General features: G+C 34.8%; 1 protein-coding gene and 1 non-coding gene across 4 annotated transcripts in view; both read right to left on the bottom strand.

The window, feature by feature from the left end:
• Nucleotides 1-12,530, bottom strand: part of LOC102145424 (vitamin K-dependent protein S-like) — a 602,541-nt gene that overhangs the window by 353,680 nt on the left and 236,331 nt on the right. The gene's annotated exons all lie outside the window — the stretch shown is intronic.
• LOC123572128 (U2 spliceosomal RNA) lies at nucleotides 5,847-6,037 on the bottom strand. Its single transcript, XR_006696459.2, has one exon. It is a non-coding gene; the product is annotated as a U2 spliceosomal RNA (small nuclear RNA).

The raw sequence follows: 12,530 nt of genomic DNA, 5'->3' as shown, positions 1-12,530 counted from the left end.
CAGCACACCAACATGGCACAAGTATACATATGTAACAAACCTGCACATTATGCACATGTACCCTAGAACTTAAAGTATAATAAAATAAATAAATAAATAAATAAATAAATAAAATGAGGTAAATTCAAAATGGATTAGAGATTTAAATGTTAGACCTAATACCATAAAAACCCTAGAAGAAAACCTAGGTAATACCATTCAGGACATAGGCATGGGCAAGGACTTCATGTCTAAAACACCAAAAGCAACGGCAGCAAAAGCCAAAATTGACAAATGGGATCTCATTAAACTAAAGAGCTTCTGCACAGCAAAAGAAACTACCAGCAGAGTGAACAGGCAACCTACAGATTGGGAGAAAATTTTTGCAATCTACTCATCTGACAAAGGGCTAATATCCAGAACCTACAAAGAACTCAAACAAATTTACAAGAAAAAAACAACCCCATCAAAAAGTGGGCAAGGGATATGAACAGACATTTCTCAGAAGAAGACATGCATACAGCCAACAGACACATGAAAAAATGCTCATCATCACTGGCCATCAGAGAAATGCAAACCAAAACCACAATGAGATACCATCTCACACCAGTTAGAATGGCACTCATTAAAAAGTCAGGAAACAACAGGTGCTGGAGAGGATGTGGAGAAATAGGAACACTTTTACACTGTTGGTGGGATTGTAAACTAGTTCAACCATTATGGAAAACAGTATGGCGATTCCTCAAGGATCTAGAACTAGATGTACCATATGACCCAGCCATCCCATTACTGGGTATATACCCAAAGGATTATAAATCATGCTGCTATAAAGACACATGCACACGTATGTTCATTGTGGCACTATTCACAATAGCAAAGACTTGGAATCAACCCAAATGTCCATCAGTGACAGACTGGATTAAGAAAATGTGGCACATATACACCATGGAATACTATGTATTCTTCTGTTAACTTCATCAAAATATGTATTCATTTTAAATGCACAATTCAATGATTTTCAGTACATTAACAGAGTGGTGTAAGCAATACCAAAATCTAATTTTAGACACTTCCAACATCCCAAAAAACAAATATTGTGCCCATATATATTTACTCCTAAGTCCCACATGTTGCCCCACATCACCACCAATCTACTTTCTGTCTCTATGGGTTTATGGTCAGTTCTTTATGAATAACTTGAGATTAGACATTTTCAGTCAACTTAAAGATTGAAACCTGTTGTTCAGTTAAAATATTAAAATAAAATAATTTCTCATGTCTTAAAAAAAAAGAATTACTAACGCTATTATATGTAATATTAAAGGCTATGTTTTATCAAATAAAAGCATTGAGAAAATGTGTTCATGATTGAATAAAATTGTAGAATACAATGTCCACAAAATATAGCCCATGAAATTGTAGTTTAAGGTCTGCCTGCAGCTTTAAGTGATAATAGTGTTGCTGAGTAGAAATATTTCGATGCACTATGGCAGGATTTTAGTGGTGCTAGATGGTTTTATTAAAGCAGAATGTACAAGCATTATATGGCATCCTAAACTGGAAACTGAAAGAAAAGTTGAGCATCAACACAGTTATCCATAGACAATTGAGCTAATTAAGCATGTGTTCTTCATCCTGTTATTTAAGAACATCTGATAGTAAGTATTCTGTAAAATGAACAATTCCATATGTCCAATACCATCCATTTACATGTGCTTTACAATCCTGAAAAGATACTACAACGTGCTCTTTTCCCCGACCAAATTCAGATGTTTAAAGCTTTTTTACAATCACAGAACTGCTTTGTTTTAGCCTGATAGCTTTGGAGAATATTTTTGTTGTAGCTCGTGAAATGATCACTTCAGAATTATTGTGACTTAGAAACAGGTAAAAGGACATTTAGGCTGCAATGATTTTTTTTTTTTCTTTTCTTTTCTTTTTTGAGATTGAGTTTTGCTCTTGTTGCCCAGGCTGGAGTGCAAAGGCACGATCTCGGCTCACTGCAACCTCTGTCTCCCCGGCTCAAGTGATTCTCCTGCCTCAGCCTCCCAAGTAGCTGGAATTACAGACACACACCACCACGCCTAGATAGTTTTTGTATTTTTAGTAGAGACGGGGTTTTGTCATGTTGCCCAGGCTGCTCTTGAACTCCTGACAGGTGATTCTCCCACCTCGGCCTCCCAAAGTGCTAGGATTACAGGTGTGAGCCACTGTGCCTGGCAGGCTGCAATGATTTAAAAACAAAACAGACTCAAAGAAGACTGGAAACCAATAGGATTCTGCTTTTGTAAGCTGAATGAAACCACTGGATCCCTGTAACCCCAGATAAAGCTTTCATGTCTATGTCTTAGTCACTCAGGATGTGCCACTAGAGATGGGGCTAGGCCCAGATGCTGCTCCATCACTGAACTTTTGGATTAAAAACTCAGGTAACAATCACCATTCAGACTCTTCTGAATAGTTTAAAGGCAAATTACATTTCAGAGAGAGTACTATTTTGTATAACACCTCAGAATGTAATTTCATAAAACTGTTTTAGCACTTCCTTTCCTCTACAACAATTCTTCTCTTGAATAGAGCCATGATTTTTTTTTTCTTGAGATAATGATCATGGAAGTCTAATAGATGTCATCATGACGAAATTCGATCCTGATTTCCTCATTCAGTAGTTCAGTCTTAAATTGCGACAGACTTGTTATTCTGTTTCTGAATCTCTCCCTTAGAATGGCTGCCAATCAAGTTAATCTACTGAATATGAAGTTTCTATGATGAAAATCCAACTTGTTCTTTAGCTAAAAGAATCCATATTGGTGAACTTACCAAAGTCAAATATGAACCCAAACAAATGATAGAAATTTGAAAACTCACTGTTCCATAGCCCTTTGGTTTTAAATTGAATAAAATATCCCAAGACCTGTTCATGGAGTTCTGTGGAAGGATAACTGCTCAAGTTTTTCTCCCTGCTGTGAATGCACTCTCTTAAATGGCTACTTTTGAAGCCATTAGCGTTTTTAGTAATTAAATTTGAGTCACCAAGGGAGACTCCAAATTCAAGTACAGAGCTAATATTCATTGAATCACTGCTATTTGGCAAGCATTTTCCTAGGCACTTTAAATATGCTTTTTATTTAACAACTTTAATAGGTATGTATTATTTTCTCTCATTTGAAGATTAAAAAACCAAGGCCCAAAGAGGTCACACAAGCCATAGGTATATAGGAAGCCATTCTGACTCCATGTTCCTTCCATTATCACTAGTGTAAACCCCTCAGCTTATCCACTTTTATTTGGACGATGCTGCAAAGAGCCTCAGCCAATTCTAGCATCTGGAACTTTCAAACTCCCCCCACAAGCTAATGTCATATTTGTTTCTGTGATTTGCTGTTAGTACATGAAATATTTTATATTATAAACATTTTACATTACAAACATTTTAAAGCGCAGTTTTGCATACAATAATACACTCTCATTTATTAGCTTCAAATAAATACTGCCTTATTTCATTTTCAGAATGAGAGGCCATCATGGATTCAATTCTTTTTTAAAGAATTACACATAGCTGAGATTTCTGTATCTTTTTCAAACTACATGCTCATGGTTACTCTACGTTTCTTTCTTTAATATGGTTTTACTTTCAGAGGATTCCGAAAGGTTCAATTCTTAGGAACAATGTAATATAGTTGGGTAACTAATTAGAAATACTGAAATAAGCCTTTTATGCTTTCTAATTTCTTTTTGTTCACAAGCATGATTTCTTTGACATGCACATACTCTTTTTAAAAAATTATTTAACAACTTTCTTATAACTTTATTACAGTATCTTATAGTTCATGTTTAGTAAAAAAAAAAAGAGAGAGAACTAATAAGAAAAATTTTAAATCTCATTACCAAAAAATTACTGTTAATATCATATGCATATCCTGGTAATCCTTCCATATAGAGAAATACTTTTTTAAAACAAAATATATAACATGATCTTGTATTCTCCTTTTCCACTTAATTTATCAGAGACCATATTCCATGTAATTAAATGATATTTTACATCACCATTTAAGTGTCTTAGTATTTTATCATTTTAATAAAATATAATTCAATTCAATTAACCTGCTATTGTTGAAGATAAAGGTATTACCAACATTTTGCCATTAAAATGGAATTGCTGATTCTTCATATGAAAGACTCACTCCCAACAGCACTCCTGGAAACGATTAGTATATTCCATGTGCTAACAAAGACTGTCCATTATATTTGTTTAAAAATATTTGTCAATGTGATCATCAAACAGTAGTTCATTTAATTCACTTGTCCCACGTGCTCTCCTCTTGCTGACCTATAATTGCAACAGTGACCTACACCTCAGAGCAACAAAAGTGATTTGTGGTGAATCACGACCAAAATACATTTATCAGCCCTTCCCAGTCCTCAAAGTGGAGTGATAATGGGACTGGCAGCTCCGCTGACTCAATGAGGTAGACAGATTAAAAGAAAAAAAAAAAAAAAAGCACTTAGAAAAACAGATACTTTACAGAGAAAGGACGCACATATGGCTAAGTGCACACCATGCAGCCGTCTCTCTCTCCTTTCTTTTACTGAACGGTGCTTTTACTGAATTGACAAAGAGGGCACTGGGTTCATAAATAGACTCTAACAGCACTTTCAGAGCACTTCGGTTCAATTATCATGAATTAACTTTAAAAACAGCATTAACTTTTCAGCATATACAATGTGCCCAAAAAGAACAACATAGTTAGAAGTTTGTTCTCTCTCATTGAACTTTTCCCTTTTTTTGCTGGAAACCAGTAAGTAGCCTTCAAGAAAAGGCATCTCATTCCACTGATGGGCTGTCACTTAGTCGTCAGACCTGTGTAGTGTGTCCAAGACTGTCTCTGGCTTGAAATGGCTGCTTGATTGGACAGCTAGGATTTCTGAGGGAAGAGGACAGTCCATTTCTGGACAGAAATGTAGATAAAGAAGTGTGAGAGAATCATCAGTTCCCTGGCAACTTCACCTTGATGCTGTGGGTGTTCAGATCTACAGGGTTGAATCTTTAATCACTCATGTGAAGATGATCAGTGATCAATTTATAATCCACAATTATAGTTTAGCAATTTATACTTTAATAATTCTGGAGTCAAAAAATTGCACATTTCATTCACAGGCCACCTTCTTGTCATCAATATACTTCAGAAAAGATCATAATTATGTTAAGCCAATTATTTAATTAAAGGGAATTATACCAGAATCAGTTAAGAGGCTTTTCTTAAACTATTCATCTCTGTATTTTTTACTATTTCACCTAGACTTTCTAGTGTTATTCAGCAACTGCTGACACAAGTATCGGTTCCCCTGTGATAGGAAGTGGCACTCCTCTACTGTGGTGACACAGATGAGAATGTGTATTAAAGTATCATGGCAAAGGAACAAAGTTGTTTCATGTATCATTCCAACCAGATTCTAGCAAGAGGCAATGCCAATAAATACTTATTAAGCACTTATTGTGTGTCAGGCATGAGAATAGATGATTTTATTTATTACTCACAACTATCCTATGATGTGATTAACCTAATTTCAAAGATGAGGAAAGAGAATAGAGTTCAGCAATGTTTCCAAAAGTAGATGATTAACAAGAGGCAACATGGAACCCAATGCATGTCTCCTGAGTCTAAAATCAAGTATTAAGTTAGTTTTATGCTACAGAATATGTTGCCAAACACTTAGATCCACTAGCTAGAAGTGGCTTCCCAATTTGAAGATAAATTACTTCTTTACAGTTCTTTCATTTCTAATATGCTTTATTATCAGCCAATCAAAGCACATCTTATTTTAACATTCCCTCAAGATTGGTGAGAATTTATGTGTGTGGGAGGGGAGGGGGCAGTGTTTCTGGAGGTCCTGCAATACCAGGTCAATGCATGGAGTGGACAGAACAAGCTCCTATTCCTTCTCTCTGTTCCAAAAATCCATTAAATATATTGTCCTCAGATAAAGGCAATCTCAGATATTAAACTGATGAAGATAGATACTACACTTGATCTTAGTCAAAAGGTTGAGAAGTGATTGATGAGGAATCTTATATTGGTGATATTTTAGATAGTATCTGGAAGAAAACATAATCATTTTACTGAGATTTAAAAGATGCCTGATTCATTTCTAGGAGTCCATCAGCAATATATGCAATCTCAGCTTTTAGGTGGTAATATATCTGTAGATGCAAATCTCATCATTTGAATGGATTGTTAACTTCATTTTTATCAGGTGACAATTTTTAACTGAGTCCATAAATTCTACAGCCACATCTACAATGCCTATACACACTAAACTTTCCAATAAAGCTCTGATTACAAAAATTTTACACTTTAATCTTGTACTCTGTTCTTTAAATTTGAATACGCAATGTTTTAAAAAAAATGTTATTTAGGAGTGATGCCCCTTTCTCATCAAGAAGAAAGTTGCAAAGGTGGGAAATAGCAGGATGAGAAATAAGACCTAATCTCTATATAATGGTCAGCCAATAATCAATAGATTACCACTGCATAATTTTTAAAAAGCAAGAGTACCAATTAATTAGCACATTTAATTCATCATTTTTACAGTTTGTCACTAGTTTAGCAAAAGCCAATATTAATTTCTCAGCTATCTTTATTCCATTTTGGTGATTTACCACATACCATACAAAGAGATCCCAAACAACTGTATACAGGACATTTTACCAGCCTGTATTAGATTTGGCTTCTGCTGAATAGGACAATGCTTTATGCTTTAAAATAAAAGAGTGTTCCTCAGAAGCACACTTAATAGAGCAGACATTTTTTTAATTGTAATTACTATTATGACTAATAACATATCTTGGGGAAACATCTGCCACTAGTGATGAGTAGGACAGGATTCACTTATTATATGTCCTACCTTGTAAGTCCTTGAGCTCAGGAAAATGAACAAAGAAACTTTCAAACCTTGTTTCAACAAAAGGTTATGAACAGTTTGCTGTAATAAATTTTGATATTAACATGCAAGGTAAAACTCTGTAGAGCAAGAAAAATATAATATATTCTTATGAAATCAATAATTACAGTAACATCCTAAAATCTATTTTAAATAACTCTTTAATTTTACTAAACTAACTCAGGATACACTCAATGTATTCTCCTGTACTTGTCTGACCCCAGGTTTGCACGCCGCTTTCTTCAAATTGGGCTTTCCACTTCCTACCCCTAAAATTTAAATATTTTTTTCATTCATTTTTCAATTATAGTTTTTTTCCTACATCTCCAGAACATGATATTTTGAATTAGTATATTCTCCACCTAGGGTCTCTTCAATTTTTTGTTAGAAGTTCATGTATATGGGCCAGGCACAGTGGCTCATGCCTGTAATCCCAGCACTTTGGGAGGCCTAGGTGGGCAGATGGCTTGAACCCAGGAGTTTGAGACCAGCCTGGGCAACATGGCAAAATCCCATCTCTACAAAAAAATACAAAAATTGGCCAGGCATGATGGCACATGCCTGTAGTCTCAGCTACTCTGAAGGTTGAGGCAGGAAGATCGATCGAGCCTGGGAGGTCAAAGCTGCAATGAGCCATGATCATGCCATTGCACTCCACCCTGGATGAGAAAATGAGACCTTGTCTCAAAACAAAAGTTAAGTTCATGCATATGAATGAGATGAAGCACAGCACACTCAATCAGTTTTCTCTCACAGAGAGGAAAGTTTCTCTTCAGTTCCAACTGTTAGGCATGAGGAGAATCAGATGTGGATGATACGAAAAGGTGTTTGTTCATGTGCAATGATGTAAAATGTTTAACATCACTAAAAGCCACCCTCTCTAATCCTCTGAAGCCAAAATTTCTGCCACACTCACTCAATACTTTATAAATCACTTATAGCACATATCATGCTATATCAAGTAATTGAAATAAGAGGAATGGTCTCAGATGACAGAAAGCATATTCTATTCATCTCAGAATCATAGTCTTTAATAGGTGGCCTAAATTATTACTTTGGGTCTAACTAAATTGTTTTTCTCAGATATTTACTCATAAAAAGTAATACAAAAAACTTCCGGCTTTTGCTTAAAGAACAAGCTTGTGGAAAGACAGCAATGTGAACAGCATTAATACCATCAGGAAAAAAATGGGAAATGCTTTGAGAAGTGCAAAAGCTCTGCTGGATGTACTGTCTAGTACGTCTTTATCGGTTACCTCTACCTTCCATTGTCTTCGAGCGATTTTATAACCCTGTAAATAGTAGAAAACTGATAATAATGCAAATTACTCCTCTATAGAAATGCAAATGGACTAAGTCCTGAGGAATGCAATTCTTCATTGCCTTGTGGACACAGCAGTTTTGCATGTATGTGTACATTCATTTCAGCTTTCCTTATTGCTCATATATATCTTTAAATACATCTGAATTAATTGTAACATCTTACTGGTTATCTCATTAATTAATGAGTAAAAGTCCTGGGCATATGTCCATTTTATATTTGTACGTACCGTAATTTTATTTTTAAATTATCTTTTAACAATACACTTCTACTTGAGTTCCTAGCCACATAATTCAAGTTAAGTGTTTCCATAAACTTCATAAGTAGACCTAGAAACTTTATTCACTTTTTCAGGGAATAGTGAACATATGAGGCTCTTAAATAGTACCAGATCAGAATTATTTAATATACACTATAAAAGGAAATTTATAAAATATTAGAATAAAGTATCTTTTAAAACATTATTTTGGCTACTAATGAGAACATAAGAATCAGTGTTTTTAAACCATAACCATCAATAAGAGAGGACAGGCCAGGCACAGGGGATCACGCCTGTAATCCCAGCACTTTAGGAGTCTGAGACAGGAGAATCACTTGAGCCCAGAAGTTTGAGACCAGCCTGGGCAACATAGCAAGACCCCTTATTTCAAAAAAAAAAAAATTAAATTAATTAGTTGGGTGTGGTGGTGTGTGCCTGCAGTCAGAGCTACTCGGGAAGCCGAGGCAGCAGTAGTGGTTAAGCCTAGGAGTTAAAGGCTACAGTGAGTTATGATCTTGCCACAGCTACTCCAGCGTGGGCAACAGAGCAAGACCTTGTCTCTTAAAAAGAGAGGACAGGCCAGGTGCAGTGGCTCATGCTTACAATCCCAGCACTTCGGGAGGCCGAGGCATGTGGATCAGCCGCAGTCAGGAGCTTGGGACCAGTCTGGCCAACATGGTGAAACCCTGTCTCTACTAAAAATACAAAAAAATAAAACCCAAAACACCTTAGCTGGGCGTAGTGGGGCGCACTTGTAATCTCAGCTATTCGAGAGGCTGAGGCAGAATTGCTTGAACCCAGGAGGCAGAGGTTGAAGAGAGCCAAGATCACGCCACTGCACTCCAGCCTGGGTGACAAGAGTGAAACTCCGTCCCCAAAAAAGACAGAATTCTACTCCTATTCATGTTTGCCGAAAGGACATTCCAACATTTTCCAGATTCATCTCTTCTACTCCACGTAAACACTAAACAGGCCCATACATTGTTCTCTTATTTTCCTTCTGTAAATGAAGAATTCTTTAAAATTTTTTATACACTGTTTTTAACAAAGAAAACTAGAATTCTTCAGTGTCTGGCACTAATGGTCTACCTGTGAAAATCTTCATTTTGAGAAAGAATCAGCATAAGGGACACATCTCTCTTTTAGAGAGCTCCTGTATAATCAAGTGTTAATCAGCAGATTCCAAAACCATTCTCCACACAATTAGGTTGATCATGATATCCTGGAAAATTTACAAAGAAGGAAATCAGTACTCTGTTCACTATTGCTTGGAGGGTACTCTGAGGCAGTTAACATAAGGTGTTAGAACTAGTGTGCATACATGTGTGTGCGTGTGTGTGCGTGTGTGCAAGATACTCATAGTTATTTTCTCAGGTCCTGTTTTGCCACACTGGAAATAAACCTATCATTGGGAATTGTTTAAAACTGAAACATACTCTGCAATTTTATAAAGCAATCAGAGCACAGAAAAGGTGCTGCACAAAACTTTTTCCAATTTGCTTCATTAAGCCAATAAACCATAATGGTCCTTCTGGAGAAATCAAACTTTGCTGGACATAGCCAACCAGACTGAAGACAAGACGGGCTTATAAGTGTGCCTAAAGTATTGGCATATTTTCACTCTGCAAAACCTACAAAAAGTTTTCAAATTTATGTAAAGCTTCTAGCACAGACATATAAATATTGAACCACAGAACTAGCTGTTTCTACAATTTATTACTTGTTTCATCAAAAGGAGTTTTTGAAGGTCTCTTAATCTAATCCCAAGACAATAAAATTACCACAATTAATCTTTACACTAATAAATTGTTTCAATGCATATGTGTGAGTGGCCCAGGGAGCCACAATTAAAAAACAAATTTGATCAACAGTTAGCTTTTCGGTAGTCAAACATTAAAGCCAAATGGTAGTGTTAACCTGTTTCATTGTTTAACAATAAGTATTACACTATAACATGACAAAAAAAAAAAAAAAAACAGTATTCTTGAATGATTTTTTTCATTATGTAACTTGGCAGGTCATAAAATATTAGATGTATAATTTCATCTCTAGATAGCATTTCTAAGCAAAGAATGTTCTCTTTCACCATGAGGTGGAAAAGGAGTCTGATTATCTCATGCATTCTGCTTTAGATGGACAATCTCTCTGAACAGCTGAATCATGAGACATTTCAAAGAGGCAGATGAGCTTATTATCCAAAACTTAAAGAAGGAGATAATGACTCAAGAGATGAATGTACTGGGCTTCATTTTATGGGATTACCAAATTTAATTAATAGAAATTATCCAGCAGAACAAATAGCTACCTAATGCATAAGAATGCTCCTAAAAAAAAGTCTAAGACAATGAATTCAGTCCTTGCTAACTAAGCACAGATAATTATAAAATGGAGATAGGGGTTATAGGACTTGGCCTAATATATTTATTTTGTAAGAAATGGACTTGTACTCAGCTAATTAATATAGGCAAGTTCAAACTGTATTGCAAAAATTATGTGAGGCTTAATGAAAATAATTTCAATTTGACCTGATTGCTATGTGTTTAACAGAAAAAAATAAACATATGTAGTTATCTTAATCAGTAACAATATAATCTCTATTTTTATTTAGATGATGGTCTTTGAGCTCAGAAGCTGTGTTTGCTGACCCATACCCCCACTTGAGGTAGACTTTCTTTCCTGATCAATAAGGAGTGACATCAAAGAGCATAGAAGATTTACAGAAAGAAGAAGACATAAAATTAACTATTCCTTCTTTGATCTTGTAGTTTCCTGATAATTATCAAGTAAGAGGGCACTGTTACTTTGTTCTTATAACAAAGAGAACCACTTATAAAGGTCAGTAAAAGGATGGACAAGTTACATACTGAAAAAAAAGTGAGAAAGTTAAATTTAAAAAAATGATTTAAAAGTATACATTTCAACTGATGAAAAGAAGAAAGAGTCCAAGGGCAATAATGCTGAGTTATTTTAAAATAACTCAAATGAATCAGGGAATCATGCTGTTTCAGGCATGATTCGAATCATTGTTTTTAGGACATTTATGAAAGAGCTCTTTTATTGTTTATAGAGGACATACATTTGAACTGAATTTCAGTATCAAAAACACATGGTTTATATATATTTCACAACATAACCTAAACAAACATTGCTTTAGTAAAAAGAAATAAATATAAAGTGTCTCCAAAGAGTTTTATTTTGGTCGAGTAGAAGAGATGATAGTCTTCCACATCAAATTCATATTAAGAAATATTACTTTCAAAAATATATAGTGGTTTCTGTAAATTTAACAAAAATATCTACTCCAGACTAACTGAAAGACTAATAAAATCAACAGTGTTTTCAGTCCTATACAGCGAATATTTATCACACAATTGGAGATGCATTTTCATTCACAGAAATACTGTAAAACTACTTAATTGACCTCCTGGCATTGCCAATGAGAAGATTTCATTCATAAGCCCAATTCATTTAATTATTTGTACTTAAAATTGAATTAAAGTTTATTTCCTAGTTGCACCACGGTCAAAGGGAATTGAATATACAACTAAATTAAATTGAACTCTGTTGGCGTATATAATTAATTGGCTTAGAAATTATCGCCAAGATGGTTAAACCCAATATAAGAAATGTTATCAAAAATGATAACATAAGGATATAATAATTTCATTAGTGTTGAAAATTTCTGATGAACTCAAAGCCCATGCCATAAAATTACCCATTACTTTTCCTTTAAAAACAATTTGTAGTTCAGTAATTAACTCTACCTGGATTTTAACAACCTAAAAAACAAAAAAAAAATGAACCTTCCCCCAAGTTCCAAACAACACAGAGTTAATAATGTTCTAATTTAAGTGGGGGAAAATGAGATTCAATCTCATCTGTTACTTTTTAGGAGTTCTGAGCTTGTTTATTGACTACTATAAATTCTGACTGGAATCCTTACAGACATAATCATCATGTGACTAATAGAAACATCAGGTTTTTTTCAAAATGAGAATTTTTCATTTAAAATAAAACTTTATCAAGTCA

Source organism: Macaca fascicularis, chromosome 2 (genome assembly GCF_037993035.2).
Source record: "Macaca fascicularis isolate 582-1 chromosome 2, T2T-MFA8v1.1".
Classification (NCBI taxonomy): Eukaryota; Metazoa; Chordata; class Mammalia; order Primates; family Cercopithecidae; genus Macaca; species Macaca fascicularis.
The sequence above is the reverse complement of the archived record's forward strand: the minus strand, read 5'-3'. Positions and strand labels throughout refer to the sequence as shown.